The 21,171-nt window shown below is 52.8% G+C and overlaps 1 protein-coding gene across 1 annotated transcript in view; it reads left to right on the top strand.

Moving 5' to 3' along the window:
• The window catches only part of Epb41l5 (erythrocyte membrane protein band 4.1 like 5), a 415,759-nt gene that overhangs the window by 251,017 nt on the left and 143,571 nt on the right, over positions 1-21,171 (top strand). The gene's annotated exons all lie outside the window — the stretch shown is intronic.

The raw sequence follows: 21,171 nt of genomic DNA, 5'->3' as shown, positions 1-21,171 counted from the left end.
TATTGGCACAGGCCTGGCTTTTATATAGATTCTGGGGACCTCATGCTTAAGTGACCAGCACATTACAGACTGAGCTGTCTTCCTAGCCCTGCCCTGAGATGGTTTTGCAGGTGGGAGGATGGAAGTCACCGAAAGGAGCCGTGCACATGAGGTCCTGGGGCCCCAGTGTGCTGAGGCTACAGGGCCGACAGTCACCGAGCCACTGCTCCCCTTCCTGGCACGCCTGTCTATGGGCCCAGGCCACACACTGGCCAAAGCTGGGAGTCCAATGAGGCCAGGTACTGTGGATCTGGGTTGCCTGGTTATCTGGCCTCCGTGGGCTTTCATTCTCTTCTCATCGTAGTTCAGGCTTGCTTCAAACTTATTGTATCCCAAGATCACCTGGAATCCCTGGTTCTTCTGCCTCGACCTCCCCAGTGCTGGGATTGCAGGCATGTGTCCTCTGGGGACTTGAACCCAGGGCTTCGTGCATGTCAGACAAGCCCTCAACCAACACCTACCGCTTTAGCCCTGTGACTTTCATTTCTCAGTCTCCATCTATCTTTCTTCTGCAGTCCCCTTCTCTCTCAGGTGGTCCTGGCCCAAAGAATCCAGGTTTCCTGCAGGTGCCCCTGGAGCCTCTGCCAGGCCCAGTGCCTCTGGCTCAAGGCCCTGGCTGTACTAGATCCCCCTTCCTCACCTTCTCACACTTTTTGGGCTCTTCTCTTTCAAGTTCATCCTGGGCCCCATCAGGATGGACAGAGTCAGGAGGCAGCCATTCTCAGCTCTCTCAAGCATTCCCTTCTATGCTGTGCAACGCCCAATTTTTGTCATGCAAACTTCATTCTCAGCTGACCTTCAAACACGCCCTGGGTTTTCACTGACTCCAGGGAGCTCAAGGCCTTGGGGTGGAGGGCTGTGGGGGATGGGAGAGAGGAAGACAAACCCAACTCTGCCTCCTGTCTCCCACACACCCCAGGCAGGCAGGGGGAGATCGGTGCTAGGGGCCTCCAGATCGTCCTTGGTTGGTGTTTTCTTCAAGGCCCCCTGGGCTGGCTCAGAACGGGGCAGTGAGGGGCCCTGCAGCTCATAGCCAGGATTAAGCTGGGCCTTGTCCCTGTGACAGTGTGATGGACAGATGCCATCACTAGAGTTCCTATCACAAGTCCGGTGAAGTCCTGGAGAAGGGACAGGCAGCTTTGGTCTGCGGCAAGGCTCCTGGAGCCCAGGATAGTCCTGGCTACGCAGACCAGGCTCTGAGCTATCCCCTGGCAGCAACGTTGCTGCGGGCCTGGGACATGTGTGGACATTGGAGAATCCTGCCACTCTGGGGATACTTGAGGACTGGAAACTGGATGAGGGGGAAGGAGAGCAAGGGAGAAGAGGAGGGAGGGGCTCTAGGAGAACGTAGACTACCACTGAAGGATGCTGAGACAGTAAGGCTTGCTGCTGCTGCTGTTGTGTCTGAGATAGGCGTTCACTGGCCCATGCTGACTGCAGACTTACCACACAGCTGACAATACCTGGAGTTTATTCTCCTGTGGTGCCTATGTAACTGCTGGGTTACAGGCCTGTGCAACCAGGCATGGGGAGTGAACCCAGGCCATCAGGCATGCTGTCCCGGCATTCCCATTTCTGTTTTCTTCCTCATATGGGTGGTACTGTGGGCCTTGCATTTTGTGGCCTGGCCAGTCATTTTTTTTTTTTACAGTGTAGGTCACTGTTGGCAGTTGGGAGCTCTAATCACGTGCCCTGCAACAGCTAGGCAGGCTGGGCTGGGTGAACACAGGTACCATAACCACTCTGTGGCCTGTGTCGGCATCCTTAGTGCGGTGCATCAGCTGCTGCAGCTTTTCTCCGACCACTTAGTGCCAAGGCATTCTCTCTCTCTCTCTTTTTGGGTGGGGGGCGATATTTTACTTATTTACATTTCAAATGTTATCCCCTTTCCCAGTTTCCCCCTGAAACTCCCTATCCCATTCACCCTCCTCCTGCTTCTATGAAGGTGTGCTCCCACCCACCCACTCCCGCCTCCCTGCCCTGGCCTTCCCCTACACTGGGGCATTGAGCCTTCACGGGACCTAGGGACTCTTCTCCCATTGATGCTCGACAAGGCCATTCTCTGCTACATATGTGGCTGGAGCCATGGGTCCCTCCATGTGTATTCCTTTTTTGTTTTTGTTTTTTTAGTTTTTTGGTTTTATTGGTTTGTTGAGACAGGGTTTCTCTGTGTAGCCCTGGCTGTCCTAGAACTCACTCTGTAGACAAGGCTGGCCTTGAACTCTGAGATCCTCCTGCCTCTGCCTCTGCCTCCCAAGTGCTGGGATTGAAGGCGTGCACCACCACCGCCCGGCTTCATGTGTGTGCCTTGGTTGGTTGTTTAGACCCTGGGAGCCTGGTTGGTTGATATTGTTGTTCCTCCTATGGCACTGCAAACCCTTTGAGCTCCTTCAGTCCTTTCTCTAACTTCTCCATTGGGGACCCCACGCTCAGTCCAATGGTTGGCTGTGAGCGTCTGCCTCTGTATATGTCAGTCTCTGGCTGGGCCTCTCAGGAGACAGCTATATCAGGCTCCTTTCAACAAACACTTCTTGGTATCCACAATGGGTTTGGTGACTGTATATGGGATGGATCTCCAGGTGGGACAGGCTCTGGATGGCCTTTCCTTAGTCTCTGCTCCACACTTTGTCTCCATATTTGCTCCTGTGAGTATGTTGTTACTGCCAAGGTGGTATTTTGATGTCCCTGCAAATCCAGACACAGAATACTTTAAAGGGGAGCTTTTATCTGGTCATTTATTCACTTGACAAAGTTTTGCTGAGTGCCAGCTTTGTGTGACTTTCATACATTATCAATGTAGTTCTCACCACCTGGTTGTGGAAGACATTGTCATTTACCCTATTATATAGATGGCAACACTGAGGTTAGAACAAGGAAGCCTCCCACCCACAGTTGCTTAGTTTAAATAGCAGGCCAGGGATTTGTAGTCATTTCCAGTCTCTTACAAACACTGGGATGCCCAGGAGGGCTAAAGGAGATGTCCTGGGGTCTACCTGGGAGAGGCTGAGGTGCAGAATGTCTTTGGTGTTGGTATGAAGCAACCCCCTATGCCCTGGACCCAGTATGTCGAGCCATTTCGGTCTACAGAGGTGGGAGCAGCCATCCGTGTACTCTAACTGCTCCTTTCCTGGCTGCTGGACCAGGGTGGGCTGAGGGTAGGCAAACTGTGGGCAGAGTGAAGCTAGACAAGGTGGGACGTTGCTGGTCTAGCCCCTGGCCCTGTGCAGGTAGAGGAGCTAGCCAGGACAACTCCAGCAGTAGTCACCGAGGGCTGGCTAGGTGTCCAAGAGTTGGCTCTGGTGATCTCTGCTCTTTAGGGGCCTTGTTACTGAAATGAGACCCCAACAACAACTTCGCCGGCGGGGGGGGGGGGGGGCTGCCAGGGCAGGGTTCTGGCACGATGGTGCTGTGGTTGTCTGGTTCAATCATCATATGGAATTCTGAGGAGACTTTCAAGAGTCAGTTCTGTACTTCCTGGGGATCGAACTTATGCAGGCAGCGAGCACCTTCAGTGGCTTCAGTCATCTCTCTGCCCCTCAACGATTTTAAGATAGGGGTTCACATAGCCTAACCGGGTCTCAAAGTCGCTACTGTGTAGGGGGGATGACCTGGAACTCCTGATCTGCTTGCCTCCACCTCCTGAATGTTGGGATTACCGGAGGTTCACCACAACATGCAGTTTATGTGGTGCTGGGAATGGAACCCCAGATGTGCTGGGCAAACCCTCCACCGGCATCCCAAGCTCGACGTCTCCACGTTTGATGCTCTGCGTCAGGAAGGATTCCCCACATCCCTTGAGGCAGCAGCATCTCTGCAGCACACACCTGTGTGTCGGTCATGCAGGTGTGTCCCTGTCAGCAGGGAGCCTGGGTCATATTAGAGGAACGTTTGGGGGGTGTTCTCTCAAATTTGATACCCTCCTTCACGTCAACCACTCTGCCTGCCCCTTTATCTCTACAGCCTAGGTGATGAGTAGGATGGTGGAGCCCATTTAACAGATGGAGAAGCTGAGGTTTAGGAGGTTGGCTGTTCCAGAGGAGGAGCCAGGCTCATGACCTTCTTCACGCCCTGCCCCACTCTAGTCCAAGTTTCCTAGAGCCCCAGGGGTTCTTGAGTCTTAGGAGCCTTACGTTCTCAAGAGACAGCTGCTTGAGGGTAGGGGCCTAGAGGCTGCTGTGCTCATCCTGGAGGGGTTCTTCAGAAGCCCCGAGCTGCCCTTCACCCCACCCCACCCCATGGGTGCGTCTGAGAGTCCACATAGTTCCAGAGACTTGCCCACCCCAACCTGATGAGAAGGGTCCATCTGTGAGCTGGAGCAGTGTCTACCTTCAGCCGTCGCAGGCCTGGGCAGGGGGAGAGCCAGTTAGGGCTGCGGACTGTGGAGGCTCAGAGAATGGACTCACTAAGTTCATTTCCAACTGGGACTCTTTTCTTTCTTTCTTTTTTTTTTTTTTGAGATGGGCAAAGATGACTTTGAACTTCCGATCCTCCTGCCTCCACCTCCCAGATGCTTGGATTCCAGGCCTGTAATCACACCTGTTTTGTCTGGGCTGTAGATGGGACACGGGGCTGTATGCACGGCAGGCAAGCACAGTATTCACTGAACTACATCCCCGCCCCCCAACTGGGATTTTCAAAGAAAGCTTCCAGACTCCTTGGGCAAAGTTCCCACAGGGTAGTGAGGCCAAAAAACAGAGGGGCCATAGAGGGGTGGCAGGGACGTTCCCCACCTCTGTTCTCCGGGGCGGGGGGGGGGTGCGGGGTGGCCTTAGGTCTGTGCAGAGGGTGCAGAATCAGGGAGCCAGGGTCAGCTCACACGTGTTCCTACGGTGCGCTCTGCCTTGTGCTGCTGCCCATCCCCCCCTCTACTTCTTGCCAGCTTCTGGCAGTGACAGCGAGGGTGAGGGTGGGTCTCGAGGCCCAGTCTCTAGCCCTTCTGGAGAATGGAGGATGAGGGTTGCTTTGGCAAGCTTGCCCCAGTCTGTTTACTGTAGGGCCTGTGGGTAGAGGTACAAACGGCCTCGGGGAATCCAGCATCCCACAGGAAATGGAGAACCTTCCAGCCAACCCGGGTAACTATGTGTGGACCCCAGTGGATGTCTCTATAACTCAGGGACCGTGGCCCTCTGGAAACAGCCCAGGGCCTCTCTGAATCCTTGGAACCACAGAGACCTCAAGGAACCATTGGAGGGGGGGGATGTCAGACGCTGTACTAGGGCCTTCAGTCTCACTCAGTGCCCAGAAGCCCACAGGTAGAGGAGGGTGTCAGGACAGCATCTCCGGGGCCAGGGAGGCCTTACTGCTACTCTCCGGGTCTGCCCAGCTTTGCGGTTGGGGGCAGGGCTTGCTGGCCTGTCCTTCACAGAGGAGCCAGGCAACCCTCTGAGTACAGACAAGCCTATTCAAGCCTCACCTTGCCTGCTGCTCGCTTGAGGTCAGGAAAAGCTGTTCTTTGGGGTTGGGGTGGAGCGTCGCTCTGAAATGCCCATGAGCCGTCAAGGTGGGCTGTGCCTACAGGAACCCCGTGCCCTGCCGCTCCCAGGCTGATGATCACGCGGAGACTGGTCGGTCCTTGACGTGCCCAAGTGACGGGCACCCCTGGAGCCCTGGCAGGAGATCTCATGGTTCCAGTGTGGCACCAGTCCCCACAGTCAGCCTCCCGTCCCACCCCTCTGGGCTTCCTGTCCATTGGCAATTTGTGGCCCTTCCCACTTGCTGATTAGGGTTCATCCTAGAAACAGGAGCCAGATTCTTAGGGAATGTGAAGTCCTCCCCTGTCTGCTTCCTCACTCTCTTCAGTGACTGGCTTGATTTCAGGGGCACCGGGAGTCCCCGTGGCTCACCATTGCCTGCTCCTGCAGCCGGGACATAACAGGTACTCGAGACTCAGTTCTGAGGTCTGGAGACCTAGCTCAATTGATAAAGCACTTGTCCAGTCTAGCATGCACGGAGCCCGAGTTTGACCCCCTGCAGAGCGTGAATCAGATGTGGTGGCGCACACATTTGTGGAGTCCCAGCACTTGGGGAGATGATGGCAGGAAGATCAGGAGTTTAAGGTTCTAGGCTATGTAGCCAGCTTGGAGGTCAGCCTGGGCTACATGAAATTATATCAAAACCAAACCGAATCATTCCTGTTTCTTTTATGAGACAGGGTGTCAATCTCTAGCCTAGGTTGATTGGCCTGAATAACTCACAATGCTCCTGCCTCAGCCTCCTGAATGGTGGGATTATAGGTCTCGATTCTTTTTTTTTTTTTTTTTTTTTTGGTGCTCAACTGAGGCTCAGGGAGCCAGTAAGATCCGGCTCAGACCTGGCTCAGACAGACAGACAGCCGTGCTGCTGACCACACCTTTGTTATTTTTCTCCTTTTAAAGAGCCCCACAGGTGATTCACAGAGCAGCCTTCTCAAAGCTTGCAATTTCCCTCCTTGCTCAGCCTAGCTTCACACAGGAGCTTCTGATGTCAGGCCCAGCCACAGGGCTGTCATCTGGGGCCAGGGCACCAATAAAAAAAGATCCGTCTGAGATTCCTGGCTCCTCTCTGGCACCCAGGAGAAGGTATCTCTTCGTGCTCTTGTATTCTACCCCGGGGGAGAGTGTGGTTCATCGCTCGAGGGCGTGTTGTAAAAGCTCCCGCTTTAATTAATCAATCATCAAGCAATGAATTGGTTAATGCAGGGCCCACTCTCCCGTGGATGACTGGCATGGTAATGAATGCCAATTATTTCAGCATTAATAATTAATCTCCAACCGTGCCTGGGAAGGGGTAGCAGGCACACAGGGCTCAAATCGGCTCTGAGAGCCAGCCAGACGCCAGGCTGCTGCTGGCTGTCCTGCCTGAGGCTGCTAGCGCTGGGCCTTTGCTACCAAGGGTGAGAATGTTATCATGACAAGGGGTCCTGGGTGGGTCCCTAAGTACGAGCAAGGTTAAGGCCTTCCTGTAAGGACCCGGGCTAGGCTTGCTTTCACACTGCTCAACTGTGTGCGGGGAGTAGTCACTGCATACAGCAAGTGCTTACTACTTGCTGATTGCCATTCTTACCTTATAGAGTCCCATTACCCAAGAGTTTCTTAACCTTGGAGAACTTTCTAGCCATCAGGAGGGCGACTCATCCACACGCCATTCATTTGCACCCGTCTGTTGAGCATCACTTTGAATGTTTTTAAAAATTAATTATGTTTACGTGGGTGCTTGTGCCTGTGGACTTGGGATACCCCCCCCCCCCCCCGCCCCGGGGGCAGCTGGAGTTATAGGCAGTTGTGACTTGCCTTGTGTAGGACCTGGAAACCAAACTTGGCTCTTCTGAAAGGACAGGAAGTACTTTTGACTGTGTGCAGCTCCTCTGTGCTTGGGCTGCTCCGTCCCCTGTATAAAAGCAGACCACCTTGTTCCTTTGGGGACAGCTACCCGTACTGTGTCTGTGAGAGAGCAAAGGAGAGCCTTGGAAATCTGGGGTGGCTTCGGGTCATCTTCAGGCTCTAGAGGGAGAGCCGGGAGTGCAGGGATTGTTCTGTGGCCTTGGTGGCTTGTGGTGGCGACTCTAGGCGCCATGGAAGGGCAGAAAGCCTCGTCTGAGCCAGTCTGAAAGAGCCTTCGTCCATCAAAGTCAATCATTTTGTGTTCCACGGGCAGAGGAGAGACTGGCATGGCTAGCTGACTCTGCTGTCAGTGTCGGTTCTAAGGGACATAGTCACAAACGAAGTCTATACCGTCATTCAGACACTGCGCGAGGCAGACCTTTGTGTCTTAACCGTTTGAGAGGTCCAGAGAGGCCATTGCTGAGGTCTAGAAGTTCTGTGCCATTTTCCAGATGGGGAAACTGAGGCCCACCGAGGGGCTGTAACTTCCTGAGGCTCCACAGAAAATGGAACTTGATCCAGTAGCCCAGAAGCTTCTTAAGTGTTTGCTGTGTACCTGGCTGAAGGTCCCCTTCTAAGTAGAGGCTGAACCCCTAAATGCCAGTGTAATCTAGCTATGCACAGAGCGGAAAGGGTGTCGTGAGAGAGAGCGCACTTCCTGGAGCAGGTAGTTTTGGATGCCTGCCTGGCCAGGTCAATCCTGGGATAGTCTTCCTGCTCATAAAGTTTTCCAAAAGTGTAGGTAAGCCACATTCGAAGAGAATGAATCCTTGGAAGACTGCAACGTGGCTTTCCAGCGTGTCCGTTTGTCCTGCCCTAGCGGTGTCCCCTGTGGCTGGGTGCTCAGCCTTTTTGTGCCTCGATTCCTTCTTCATAGAATGGCACTGTCTTAGTTAGGGTTTTACTGCTGTGCACAGACACCATGACCAAGGCAACCCTTACAAAGACAGCATTTAATTGGGACTAGCTCACAGATTCAGAGGGTCAGTCCATTATCATTAAGGTGGGATCATGGCAGCATCCAGACAGGCCTAGTCCAGAGAAGGTGAGAGTTCTACATCTCTTCATCTGGAGGCTGCTAGGAAAATACTGGCTGCCAGGCAGCTCGGATGAGGGTCTTAAAGCCCACATCCACAGTGACACACCTACACTTCCTAATAGTGTCGCTCCCTGGGCCGTGCATATACAAACCCTGGGCCGTGCATATACAAACCATCGCGGGCACCAGGCATGATGCTTATGTCCTGGGCTGGTTCTGACTCAGTGATGTAATAGCAGCAGCCATTGCCTGGGTTCTCCAAACGCTCTAAGGCCTTTCCACAGACATTCAAGAAAATGTGGTAGGGTCTGCCTGGTTCCCAGCCTGTCTACATACAGAAGCCCCTAGACTTGCACGCGTGTCCCTAGACACACACTCAGAAAAGCTGGGGTGGTTGCTCGGTTGGTAGAGCCCTTGCCTCATTTGCATGAAGCCCTGAGTTCAAACCCCAGGGCCCACGCTTGTATCTGTTGTTCCCTGGTTAGAAAGATCAGAAGATTGAGATTGTCCTTAGGTGCGTTGGAGGCTAGCCTGGGCTACATGAGAACCTTCTAAAAAGTAATTAGTTAATAAGTAAGTTAAATTTAAAGAACAAGCCTTTAGAGATGAAATTCCTCCAGTCGGCTGCTATTTTAATACTTGAGTGTCTGGATTTCCTGGGCTGACATGGATGGGTAGGTGGGGAACTGGGGATGGGTCACATGTGAGCCAAAGGGACAGATTCACAGAATCTCTCTCTCTCTCTCTCTCTCTCTCTCTCTCTCTCTCTGTGTGTGTGTGTGTGTGTGTGTGTGTGTGTGTGTGTGTGTGTGTGCGCAAGTCTAGGGGCGTCTGTACATAGACTGGGAAGCAGGCAGGCCCAACCAAGGTTTCTTGAATGTCTGAGATCCACGACTCCCCATTCAAATTGCCTCTGAGAGGAGTCATGGTCCAGAGACATGGGGGCCTGAACTGTGTTTTCCAAGTCCCCTTCCCAGAGGGTCTGGGATTCTGACCCTAGCATGCACCATCAGGGCTCGCCTTACCAGTGTCACCTTGTATAGCACCTTTGGTAGGCTTCAAATGCAGCCTGGCAAGATGGCCTTGCAACCGTCTTGTGGCTTCATTCCTCTTGCAAGGCTCCTATCTTATTTTTATCTAACCTTTCTACGGGCTACTCGGGAGGGAGGCCCAGAGACACTGCTTGGCTCCCTCAAGGTCACACAGCAGCTGGAAGACAAGCCGAGTAAACTTAGCAAATTCAAGGACAAGCTGGACCAGGGCCCTGGAGTCTCTCCTCCCTCCCTCCTTCCTCCCTGTCACTCAAGAAAAAAAAAAGGCATTTGAACATCATCCAAGGCCAGCTGTGCCCTCAGGAATTCCTAAGCTGTGAGAATGTGGTGTGCGTGTGTGGGGTGTGGGTGTGTGTGGGGGTTGCCCTCAGGAGGGCATGTGGGGAAATGGCTATGATGAGCTATTTCTAAGGTAGGAAGTGGGAAAGTAGATCACAGAGCCCTGGGGAAGGGTTGTGGTTGGCACAGAAAATACCGGAGCTGTCAGCAAGCAGGCAGGGAGTATGGGCTCGTCCTTTGGGTACTCTGGGGGGCTAGCGGCAGTAGTGGGGCTTGTCCGTGGAGCCTCATTCTACAGCCGTGCACTCGGGCCCTGCAGAGAGCCCAGAGCACCTGCAGCCTGCAGGCTGAGCGCTCTAACCACCAAGTTCTATCTGTCTGTCTGCCTGCCTGTCTGCCTGCCTGCCTGCCTGCTTGCCTGTCTGCCCGTCCGTCTGTCTGCTTGCCTGCCTGCCTACCTGTCTGTCTGTCTGTCTGTGCGCCTTACTCATCTGGGCCACAACGACTCACCTCCCTTTAGAATGCTGCACCCCTACAAATCCAGGCATCCTCCCTGGGTGGTCCTGAGCCATTTCTTCTTTGGACCCTCCTGTCCAAGAAATCCAGAGGTCCTAGAGGTCATGCCAATGCTATTCCTCTCCCAAGAGACCAGACAAGGGGGTATGAGGGCTATAGAGGGGAGAGCAGGGCACACATGCGTAGGCAACCTGGGGGAGGTGTTATAGCAGGCAGGGCAGGGTGGGTGAGCTGGTGGAGGGGCTCGTGAGGGCTCCACCCGAGGCTTCTTAAGTGTGATCTCTCACCAGTCAAAAGACTGCATTTCAGTTCTTCACATCCTCAGCTCTTTAGTAAAGTCCTTCTTTGGGCCTCGGCTTTCTCCTCTGCAAATGGGGAAAATAGCAACGCTATCTACATGGACGGCAGAGAGACGTAAAATGATGTCTGGCTGGGGATGGAGCTCAGCTGGTAGACGGCTTGCCTAGCATCATGCAGGCAGCATCTGACATGCTCATGCCGGGAGCCGGAACTCTGTCTGCAGCACCACATAAAACCTGGCGAAGTGGTAAAGGCTGAAGCAGGAAGGTCAGAAGCTTAAGGTCACCCACAGCTATGTACACAGCTGTGTAGGAGATTTAAGCTAGCCTGGGCTCCAGGAGAACCTGTATCAATAAACGAGCAACCGAACACCCCAGAAAACAATGCCCTATAGGGCTCACTAGATGGCCCAAAGAATAAAAGTACCTGTTGCCAAGGTTGATGACTTGAATTCAGTTCCCATGAATCAGAGGGTGGAAGAGAGGACCTATTCCCAAAAGCTGTCCTCTGATCTCCACATGTGCCCTGTGGCATGACTGAGTCCCCACCATAAATGAATAAATATAATTAAGAATAAAAGTAAGAGGCTGAAGAGATGGCTCGGCAGTTGAGAGAACTTGCAGTTCTTCTAGAGGACCTAGGTCTGGTTCCCAGTACCCATGTGACAGGCAACCACCTGGAATTCCAGGTCCAGGGAATCCAACCCCCCATCTTCTGGCCTCTGTGGACACTAGGCATGTACCCAGTGCATACAGACATACAGGGAAAACACTCATATGTGTAAAATGAATTAAATACATGTAAGAATGCCTATTAAGGTACTTGATACCTAAAAATTACATACCAAAGAGTCTCTACCACCATTATCATGTCTGTTACTGTTGTCATTGCTGTAGAAGAGGTAGCCACGGGTTTGGCATCAAGAACTCCGAAGAGAGACAAAGAGAACTGTCCCCATACTACCTGCTCTGAGGTGCAGCCCTGAGGACCAGAGGTTAGGAGCCTGCGGAGTGGAGGAGAGGGGAGGCCTGGGAACGAACTCCCTAGAAGATTGAGCACTGGTGACTCCAGCAGATGGGAAGGGGGTCATGCCAACTATGGGCCTACCTCCTACTCCCACCCCAGACACTGCCAAGTCTGTGTGGACTCAAGACCACTTTAATATTTGAAAATGTTTTAAATGTGTGTGTGTGTGTGTGTGTTTTGCCTGCACATTTGTCTGTACACCACATGAGATCCTGGTGCTTGTGGAAGCCAGAAGGGGGCCATTGGATCTCCTGGAGCTATGGATGGTTGCAGGCCATCATGTGGGTGTTGGGAATCGAACCTAGGTCCTCTAGAAGAGCAAGTTCTCTTAACTGGAGAGCCATTCTTAAGCCCCCAGGGACACTTTTCATTTTGCCATTTTTGAGGCAGTTCTCACTGTGCAGTCCCGGCTGGCCTGGAACTCTCTATGAAGACAGGCTGGCCTTGAACTCACCGAGGTCCAACTGCCTCTACCTCCCAAGTGCCGGCCTGAAAGGCTTATTTTGTTGATAGTAAGGATGTGATTGAGGTGTCATTCCTATACCCAGCAAACCTAGCATTTCTCTTACTATGTTGTATAATTCTTTGGTTGTTAGTCTGTGTGTATGTGTGCACGCAAAGGCCGGAGGTCAACATCTGACATCTTCCTTTCTCTACCTTATATTCTGAGACATGCTCTCTCAGTGGACCTGGGACACTGATTCAGTGAGGCCTGCTGGCCAGGGCACCCCGGGATCTGCCCATCTGCCTCTCAGGACGGGCTCTACAGGTGTACCTTGGGCCAGGCTTCTTCTTATGTAGGTTCTGGAAATGGGGTGCAGGCTGCTGTTGCCTGTGTGAAAAGTACTTCTCCCTGGTCCTAATCTATCCATCCATCCATCATCCATCCATCCATCCATCATCTATCTATCTATCATCTATCTATCCATCCATCCATCATCCATCCATCTATCCATCCATTCATCTATCTATCTATCTATCTATCTATCTATCTATCTATCTATCTATCATCTATCTATTCATCTATCTGTCATCTATCTATCTATCTATCTATCTATCTATTGTATATTTGGGGGACAGTGTGTTAACCTCAATGATCTTGAGTTTGACTTTCAAAGACTTGAAAATTGAACTCTGACCTTCATATGACCTTTCATCTTCATTTTCCTTCCTTCCTTCCTTCCTTCCTTCCTTCCTTCCTTCCTTCCTTCCTTCCTTCCTTTCTTTTCTTTCTTTCTTTTTTGAAAGAGAGGATCTCATGTAGCCCAGGCTGTCCTCAAGTTCACAGTGTAGCTGACGATACCCTTGAACTTCTGATCCTCAGCCTGCACCTCCTTAGTGTCGGGGCTGGGGCCCTGAACAACTATGCTCGCTTTATGTGGTGCTGGGGATCAAGCCCACGGTCACCCTGGGTGGCTCAGAATCCACCTTTAAATGTGACCTGTGCTTGACTGACCTATCACTTCACATAGTCTCTAGGTGGCTTCCTCAGGATTTTCTCTGTGTAAGATTATCTGCAAGTGGAGAGAGCTTTACTTTTTCCTTTCCAATCTTGGCTCCTCCGGTTCCTTCGGCTCCTAAGTTCCCTGGCTCAGGCCTACAGGGCATCTGCTTTTGTACAGGAAGGGGGGGGGTTCCTCCATCTGTTCAGAGTCTTGGGCTACCCTGCTTAGCTTCCGTATACCTGGGGAACTCCAGCTCTATTCTCTCACACTGAGCCGAAAAGCATTCATTTCCTCTCTCCTCTCTCCCTCCCTCCTCCCTCTCCTCCTCCCCTACAGCCCCGACCTTCCACTTCACCTCCCTCTCTCTCCCCTTTCCTATTGCTGACCTGTACTGAACTGCTGTCTTCCTCACAGAGGATCCCAACAATACCCTGTCTTCCCAAATCCTGTTTCTTCTCCTCTCTCCAACACCCCTCCCCCTTCTTAACCCTGGCCCTGGGTTCTCCTCGGTCCTCTGGTGTCCAGGCAAGGCTTTTGGCTACTTTGGAAGAAAGGGAGCTGAGTCCCAAGGTCAGGCAGGGAGCCCCTGGGCTAGAAGCCCTGGCTTTGTGCATGCTGGCCCCTCCTATCAGTGCCACGCCTTGACCTGATGGACAAAGCCAACAGAAGTGAAGTCCCTGTATATGGGGTTATAAGGACTCATTTTGCTGGGCACCCCGAATCTTATAAATGCTTACTCATGAGGTCAGCAGTAGCTGTCACTTTGGCCTGGAGGCCCCTGTAAGGCAAGGCAGGAAAGACTGGCTCAGAAGGTTGTAGAACCACTGCTGGGGAGCACCACGGTTACAGCCAGGAGAAGAGGAGTGGGCAGGAGCTGTGGATCAGAGCGGGCATGGAATCCTCTGAAGGCTGTACAGGGGGAGTTGCCTATCCCACTGTGGCCAGACCCGGATTCTGGTGAAGCTAGTAGCCTGAGAGAAAACAGGAGAATGTACGGTAACCACATCAAAGGACCGTCTGAGTACAAACTGGAGGGCCCAACTCTTCACAGACTAGGCCCAGGAACTGTTGCTGTGTGGAGATTTCTAGGGACTTTCTACAGGACATGTGGTAAGTTTTCTTAGGACACACTAGGAACCCAGTAGGAAAAAACAAACATGAAGGAGAACATTTAAAGACAGGGCCTAGTCAGACACTGAACTCCCCAGAACTGGGGAGGCAGAAGCAATCAGATCTCTGTAAGTTTGAGGTCAGTCTGGTATACAGTGAAAGTTCCAGGACAGCCAGGACTACACAGAGAAATACTTTCTCAAAGGAAAACAAACAAAACAAAATAAAAATGACAGGGACATCGGCTTGGAAGATGGCAAGAGAAGAAAAGTTTGATCCCTAGAAGCCAGGAGCCTTGTGTTTGAATTCCTGGAGCTGACGGGGCCCTGACAGGCTGATCCCTTGGTACTCAGGGCTGGTCCCTTTGGTCTTGGTAACCAGCTGCAAGTCCTGCTGGTCAGTGAGCTCCAGGTTCAGTGAGAGACCCTGTCCCCCCAGAACAAGATGCGGACTGACGCAGGGAAAACCATGGTGGACAGTGCCTCAGTTGTAATACCTGAGATTGACCTCTGGCCTGCACACACACACACACACACACACACACACACACACACACACACACATGTGCTTGCACACATTCACATGCAGAGAGAGAGAGAGAGAGAGAGAGAGAGAGAGAGAGAGAGGTGAAAGAAGAGGGAGAAGTTAGTGAGCTAGTCTACAGGTATTTGCCTCCTGAGCCCAGTGACCCAAGAACCCTCAGAAGTGTGTAGGAGCCGCACTGTCCTGTGACTGCCACACGCATGTGTGCACTGATAGACAAAGAGCTTGGCACACGTAGTGTTGTACACCGTCAGCCTCAGCACTTAGGAGTCAGAGGCAGGTAGAACTCTTGTGTTAAAGGTCAACCTGGTCTACCCAGAGAGTTCCAGGATAGCCAGGGCTACATAGACAGACCTTGTCTCAAAACAACAGTGAAATATGTGTTAGACACATACACACGAATAGAAAAATGAATATATCAAAAGGAAAAGAACATTCTCCCTTTCCGAGTCCCGATCTTCTTACCTTGTCTCTGTGTGCTGGACCTAGGGCTGCATGACCCTGCTTCTCTGGACCACAGGCCTGCTTCACCCTGCTTTTCTGAGCCCTGCTGGGAACTGAACCCAGGGCTTCCTGAATGTGAAGCAGGCTCTCTACCGACTTAGCTGTACTGCCAGCCCAGCCTTGTCTTTTTAACCGGAGAATTTACTGCCTCCATATGGATTGAAAGGAACATTTCAAGACCTTGGTAGCTGTGTCATCCTGAGTTAAGGAACCTCAAAGAAATGGCTGCAAGACTTTTCAGAGCCTTTATTTATAATTTGTACTTATGAGGTTTAAAATTATTTTCTTATTCGTGTGAGTGTGTGTGTGTGTGTGTGTCTGTGTGTTGGCATATGCATGTCATGGGATGCCTGTTGAGGTCAGAGGATAACTTGAAGGAGTAGATTCTCTCCTTTCACGGTGTGTGTGTGTGTGTGTGTGTGTGTGTGTGTGTGTGGTGGGGGGTAGATGTAACTGACACCAGGCTTGGTGGCAAGAGCCACCCTCAGAGCCACTTTCTGGAAGCAGAAACCCACCTGCCTCTGTTTCCTGAGGGCTGGGATTAAAGATGACCACCACCAGAACCAGACTGTGATTCATCCTCCTGCAAATAAAGTTGCAATCCCATTATTCTGTGGAAAAGCCTAAACACAGGGGGAGCCGAAATCTGGAAATGATCCCCTCAGGGCCCTGACCGCAGACCCCACACAGCCAGCAAGTGCAGTAGAGCCAGGCCTGTCTCGCCCTTCTTTTCTTGTCTTGTTTTTCCTGACCTTGAACTCTGGGTCTTCCTATCTCTCCCTTCCCGAAGCTAGGATTACAATAGGAAACTACCACACCTGTCTCCAACTTGACCTTGTTATTTTGAAAGAAAAAGGAATTCTTAGGGCTGGTGTAAGGAAGTTAGCTTCCACATTTTAGCATGTGGGTGTGTTTTCTGGGACCTGATCCTTGGCCAATAGCTGGTGAGGACGTGAAGGAACTTCTACCCTTAGGGCTCAGGAGAGAGGATGGCTGCAGGGAAACCGATCCCTTTTGATGAGGAAGGAAGTTTCCCCGGGGAGGGGCGTTCAGGAATAGGGGAGAGAGAGGAAGGTGACTCTTGCGGGAGGGGACTCTTGGGCTAACACCTGAAGGGAGGCCAGGAGTCCTTCAGCTGAAGGGGGCACTTTCTGGGGAGTACTGGGTAAGAGCAAAGTCTGGGGTACCATAACCAAATACTGGAGCTAGGGATGGGACTCAGTTGGCAGAGCTCGATCCCCTAAACCCACGGAAATCCCAGATGTTGGCTTCTGGGGAAAGCTGGGAGTCACTCCAGGAGTCAAAGCCTGAGTTTTGCGGCCACATCTTGAATTGGGCGGCCCCTCGCTCACCCAAGGTGCCTGCCTATCCCATGTCTCCCTAAGCAGCTCAGGGTTTAGTGGGTATAGAATTTGGATAAGGCCAAGCGTCTGGGTCACTGCTGTCACTCCACATCATTGACTACTGAGGAAGGGGGGGCATCCCTGTCTCCCCCCCAAGGGGACCGCTGGCAGTCTGGAGCGAGCCTGCCCTGGCTGCATTTCCTTGCTCCATCCTCGATGCGATAGCTCCTTATCTCTGTTGTGTCTTGCGGCTGGCTAGGGGGCTTCTTAATCTATAGCTGGGCTGGGGATCGCCAAGGTAGCTGTGGGTTCCCCTTTGCCCTGGTCCTTGCTCCCAAGGCCCCTGCTGGCTCAGGGCTGCAAAAGCACTCCTGACTTTCCAAGCACACTCCCCACTTTCTGGGTCCACACAGACTCAGGCATTTCCGAGGGCTTGCAGACTGGTATCCATATTGTGCTAAGCCAGCTTCTTGGGTCTTCTGAGTCTAAGCTGTCGGGTGCAGCAGGTGACCAGAGACCTCCCAGGCGGGCTGACTATATGATGGGATGCAGCAGTGGGTACTCAAGAAGCTGTGTGCCCTGGTCCTCCGCAGCGGGCTAAGGCCTGTCACTCCCTTGGTACTAGCTGTCATCTTGTCCTAGCATCACTAAGGTTTGGTAAACCCCAGATCCCTTCCGCGATCAACAAGGCCAGGCTAGGCCAGGTCAGGACCCTATTAGCAGGGACCCAGAGGAAGACATCTTAGTGGCTAGCTGTGGGGTCCCCGGCAGCACTCCCTCCCCCAGGCCTTGCTCAGCCTGACTGGCTTCTGCGAGTCCTCTGAGGAATGAGGACAGTCTAAAGTTGCTCCTCAGGATACGGATGTAGCTCAGCTGACAGAGTGCCTACCTCACCAGCGTCGGCTGCCAACAGAGAGCACACAGAACATGATGAAGCACGCCATTTCCTAGCATGAGAGATGGGAGCAGAAGGATCAGAAGTTCGAGGCCATCCTTACCTATACAGTGATGGGTCAGCCTGGGTTACACGAGGCTTTGCCTCAAAATAAAACAAGCTACTTCTGTTAGTCTCCGTCTGCCCCAGCTGGGACCAGGAACCCCACCCCCCTCTTTCCTGGACCTCCACCATGTCTTCAGGAGACAGGTCTGGCTTCAGGGTCACCCAAGGGCTGAGAGAAATGCCAGCCCCGAGTCTTGGGCCACATTAAGGGTGGTTGGTAAAAGTTGGACGTTGATCTCTGTGTATGGGGACAGATGAACTAAGTTTGTCCTGTTTGGACCCAGATCCCAAACTGGCTGCTTTATTTAGGACTTCAGCCCTGGAGAGCACAGGACTGGGATTCATATTGTATCAGGTCAGCCTCCTGAGTATGCTGAATCTAAGCTGTGGGATGTGGGGGTAGGGGTGGGGGGGTGACCAGAGATCTCTCCCGGGTGGGCTGGTTGTAAGGGGGTGACTCTGTGGTGGGGCTGGGGATTTTGGGAGACCCTCTTCCCAGTTGAGTCATAGAGTAGCTTAGCTCATAACTGATGGCTAGCATCTGACAATATGCTCCTAATCATGATGGCCCTAGACAGCCTAACGTCTGCGACCTTGGCCTGCCTTCCTTCTGCCTTTGGTCTCTAATCTCCCCTCTCGTCCAGGCCTCCCTAGTGCTCTGCCTGCTGTCTGAGGATTCCTTCCTCGTTTCTCCCTTTCCTCCCCCGTATCAGGCCCCATGCGATCTTCTTTCTAACCCTTCCCCGGCTCATGAATTATCCACTGGTCTCTAGAAAGACTGGATGCAGCAGCTGGAGACAGAGCTCGGTTGGTCGAACTTGTCTCTTACACACGGGGCTCTGGATCCCAGTCCCAGCCCTGCATGAACCAGATGTGTAGTCCCAGCGCCTGGAGGAGCAGAAGGTTATCTTCAGTTGCACAGAGAGTTTGAGGGCAGCCTGGGCTACATGAGACCCTGTCTCAAAACAAGAGAAGGGGCTAGACAGTAGACGGGGCTGGAGACATGGCTCAGAGGTTTGCAGAGGCCTTGGGTTTGCTTCCCGGCACCTACGTGGTGTCTTACAACCATTCACAACTGTAGTTCCAAGCAATATGATGCCTTTTTCTACCTCCACAGGAACTAGACACACATGTGTGTGTGTGGTACTCATACACACATGCAGGACACACATACACGAAATAAGAAATAAGTCTGAAGGAGAAGGAGGAAGAGGAGGAGGGAGAGGAGGAAGAAGAGGAAGGGGAAGAGGAGGAGGAGGAAGGGGAAGAGGAGGAGAAGGAGGAGGAAGGGGAAGAGGAGGAGGAGGAAGAGGAGGAAGGGGAGGAAGGGGAGGAAGAGGAGCAGCAGCAGCCGCAGCTGTCACTGCCACCACTTCCTGGGCTTTCAGACCAGTGCAAAGTATGAGCTGCAGGCTTGGCTGGACCTAGAACCAGGGCTGGGCTCAGTCTGAAGCTTCAAGCTGAACTCCAGGCTCAATGAGACCTTATTTCAGAAACATAGGATGGAGAAATGATTGAGGAGGACACTCTGATGTCGATCTCTGGCCTTCACACTCATCCACATAGTCACAGGTACGCAGCAGCACAGTCCAGCACACCCACAGGCACACACGCACAGCGACACAGTTAAGCACACACACAGGCACACAGTCCATCACACCCACAGGCACACACACACAGCCACACAGTCCAGCACACCCACAGGCACACATGCACAGCGACACAATTAAGCACACCCACAGGCACACACGCACAGCAGCACAGTCCAGCACACCCACAGGCACACATGCACAGCAGCACAGTCCAGCACACCCACAGGCACACACACACAGCGACACAGTCCAGCACACCCACAGGCACACATGCACAGCCACACAGTCCAGCACACCCACAGGCACACATGCACAGTGACACAGTTAAGCACACCCACAGGCACACATGCACAGCCACACAGTCCAGCACACACACAGGCACACATGCACAGCGACACAGTTAAGCACACACACAGGCACACACGCACAGCCACACAGTCCAGCACACCCACAGGCACACACGCACAGCCACACAGTCCAGCACACCCACAGGCACACACGCACAGCGACACAGTCCAGCACACCCACAGGCACACATGCACAGCCACACAGTCCAGCACACCCACAGGCACAGATGCACAGTGACACAGTTAAGCACACCCACAGGCACACATGCACAGTGACACAGTCCAGCACACCCACAGGCACATACGCATAGCAGGTATATCTGATTGTACCCCAGTCCTGTCTTAGTTTTTGTTGCTGTAATAAACACCAGAACCAAAAGCAACTTAGGGGGAAATGAGTTTGTTTGGATTACATTTCCAGGTCACAATCCATCACTGAGAGAAGTCAGGGCAGGAAATGAAGGCGGGAATGTGGAGCAGAAACCTCAGAGGAACATCGAGCACTGGCTCACTCCGGTTAAAGCTCAATTTGCTTTCTTACACAGCCAGTATCCAGCTTGCCTAGGGATGGTGCCGCCCACAGCGGACTGAACCCTCCCATACCATCCATCGAGACAGACTTTCACAGCACGGCCCCTAGGCCAGTCTAATCTGGTCAAGTCCTCAACAGAGATTCTCTGTTCCCAGACGACTCTAAGTTCTATGGAGATGACAGTAAAATCACCTGGAACCTACCCTCCTGGTCAAAGAGGCTGGCCGACGTAAAGTTTTAAAGGACCTAGCATCATAGTGCCTGTTGTGTTCCCTGGTCTGCGAATGTTTCTTCTCTATGTTGGAACCACTCAGACATCATGCCTGCTTGTCCTGGAGGTGTGGGGAAGGGGCTGTCACCCTGGGCGTATCTTCCTTTAAGATCAGCCTCTTTCCTTTCATCCACAGCCTCAGGGTACTTCCGATGTGGGGAGCTGCTCCAGGACCCTTTCCTTCTCGGCCTTGACAACCTGTCCCACATCCAGCCTGCTGAAGTCCCTCACCTTCCCCGGTTCTTGTCCAGGGCCACAGCAGGAACGGGGCATGTGGCAGGGGCGGCGTGGGGGATGGGGCATACCTGTGGAGCTCCTTGTCTGCCCAGCACTTTGCTTGGCCTGCGGGCAAGGCCCTCTCTGTGGCTGGCTTGTCTGCTCTCCAGGAGCCATAGGACAGATACCCCTGTCTCTCAGACCCTAGCTCACTCCTCTCTTCCTTCCCGTCCCCGGGGCTGCCGGGTACCAATGGATCCTGTGTTTTCCACAGGGTCTCTATCCTCTGGTGTGGCCTGGAGTCTGTTGCCTCTCCCCATTACTGCAGAGCAACTGAGTCTCTCACAACAGATATTGAGACCCGAAGTCCAGCACGGCAACTCATGCTTACAAGTCTAGCTACATAGGCTGAGGCAGAAGGACCACGGCAAGTTCAAGGTCCTGCGTGGGCAACTTAGTGAGGTCCTGTCTCAAAACTGAAAGTGAAAAGATGGCTCAGTGGAGGGGTACTAGGCTAGTCCACAGGAGGCCCTGGGTCCATCCCTGCCCTGCCCAAAGCTCGTTTTCTGTTCCCCTTGGGGTCCACTATTGGGTACCCAAGGATCTCAGGTTGGCAGCAGGTCTGTGTTCCCAACCACACAGAATTTAGAGCAGCTTTG

Source organism: Apodemus sylvaticus, chromosome 12 (assembly GCF_947179515.1).
Source record: "Apodemus sylvaticus chromosome 12, mApoSyl1.1, whole genome shotgun sequence".
NCBI classification, from domain to species: domain Eukaryota; kingdom Metazoa; phylum Chordata; class Mammalia; order Rodentia; family Muridae; genus Apodemus; species Apodemus sylvaticus.
The sequence above is the reverse complement of the archived record's forward strand: the minus strand, read 5'-3'. Positions and strand labels throughout refer to the sequence as shown.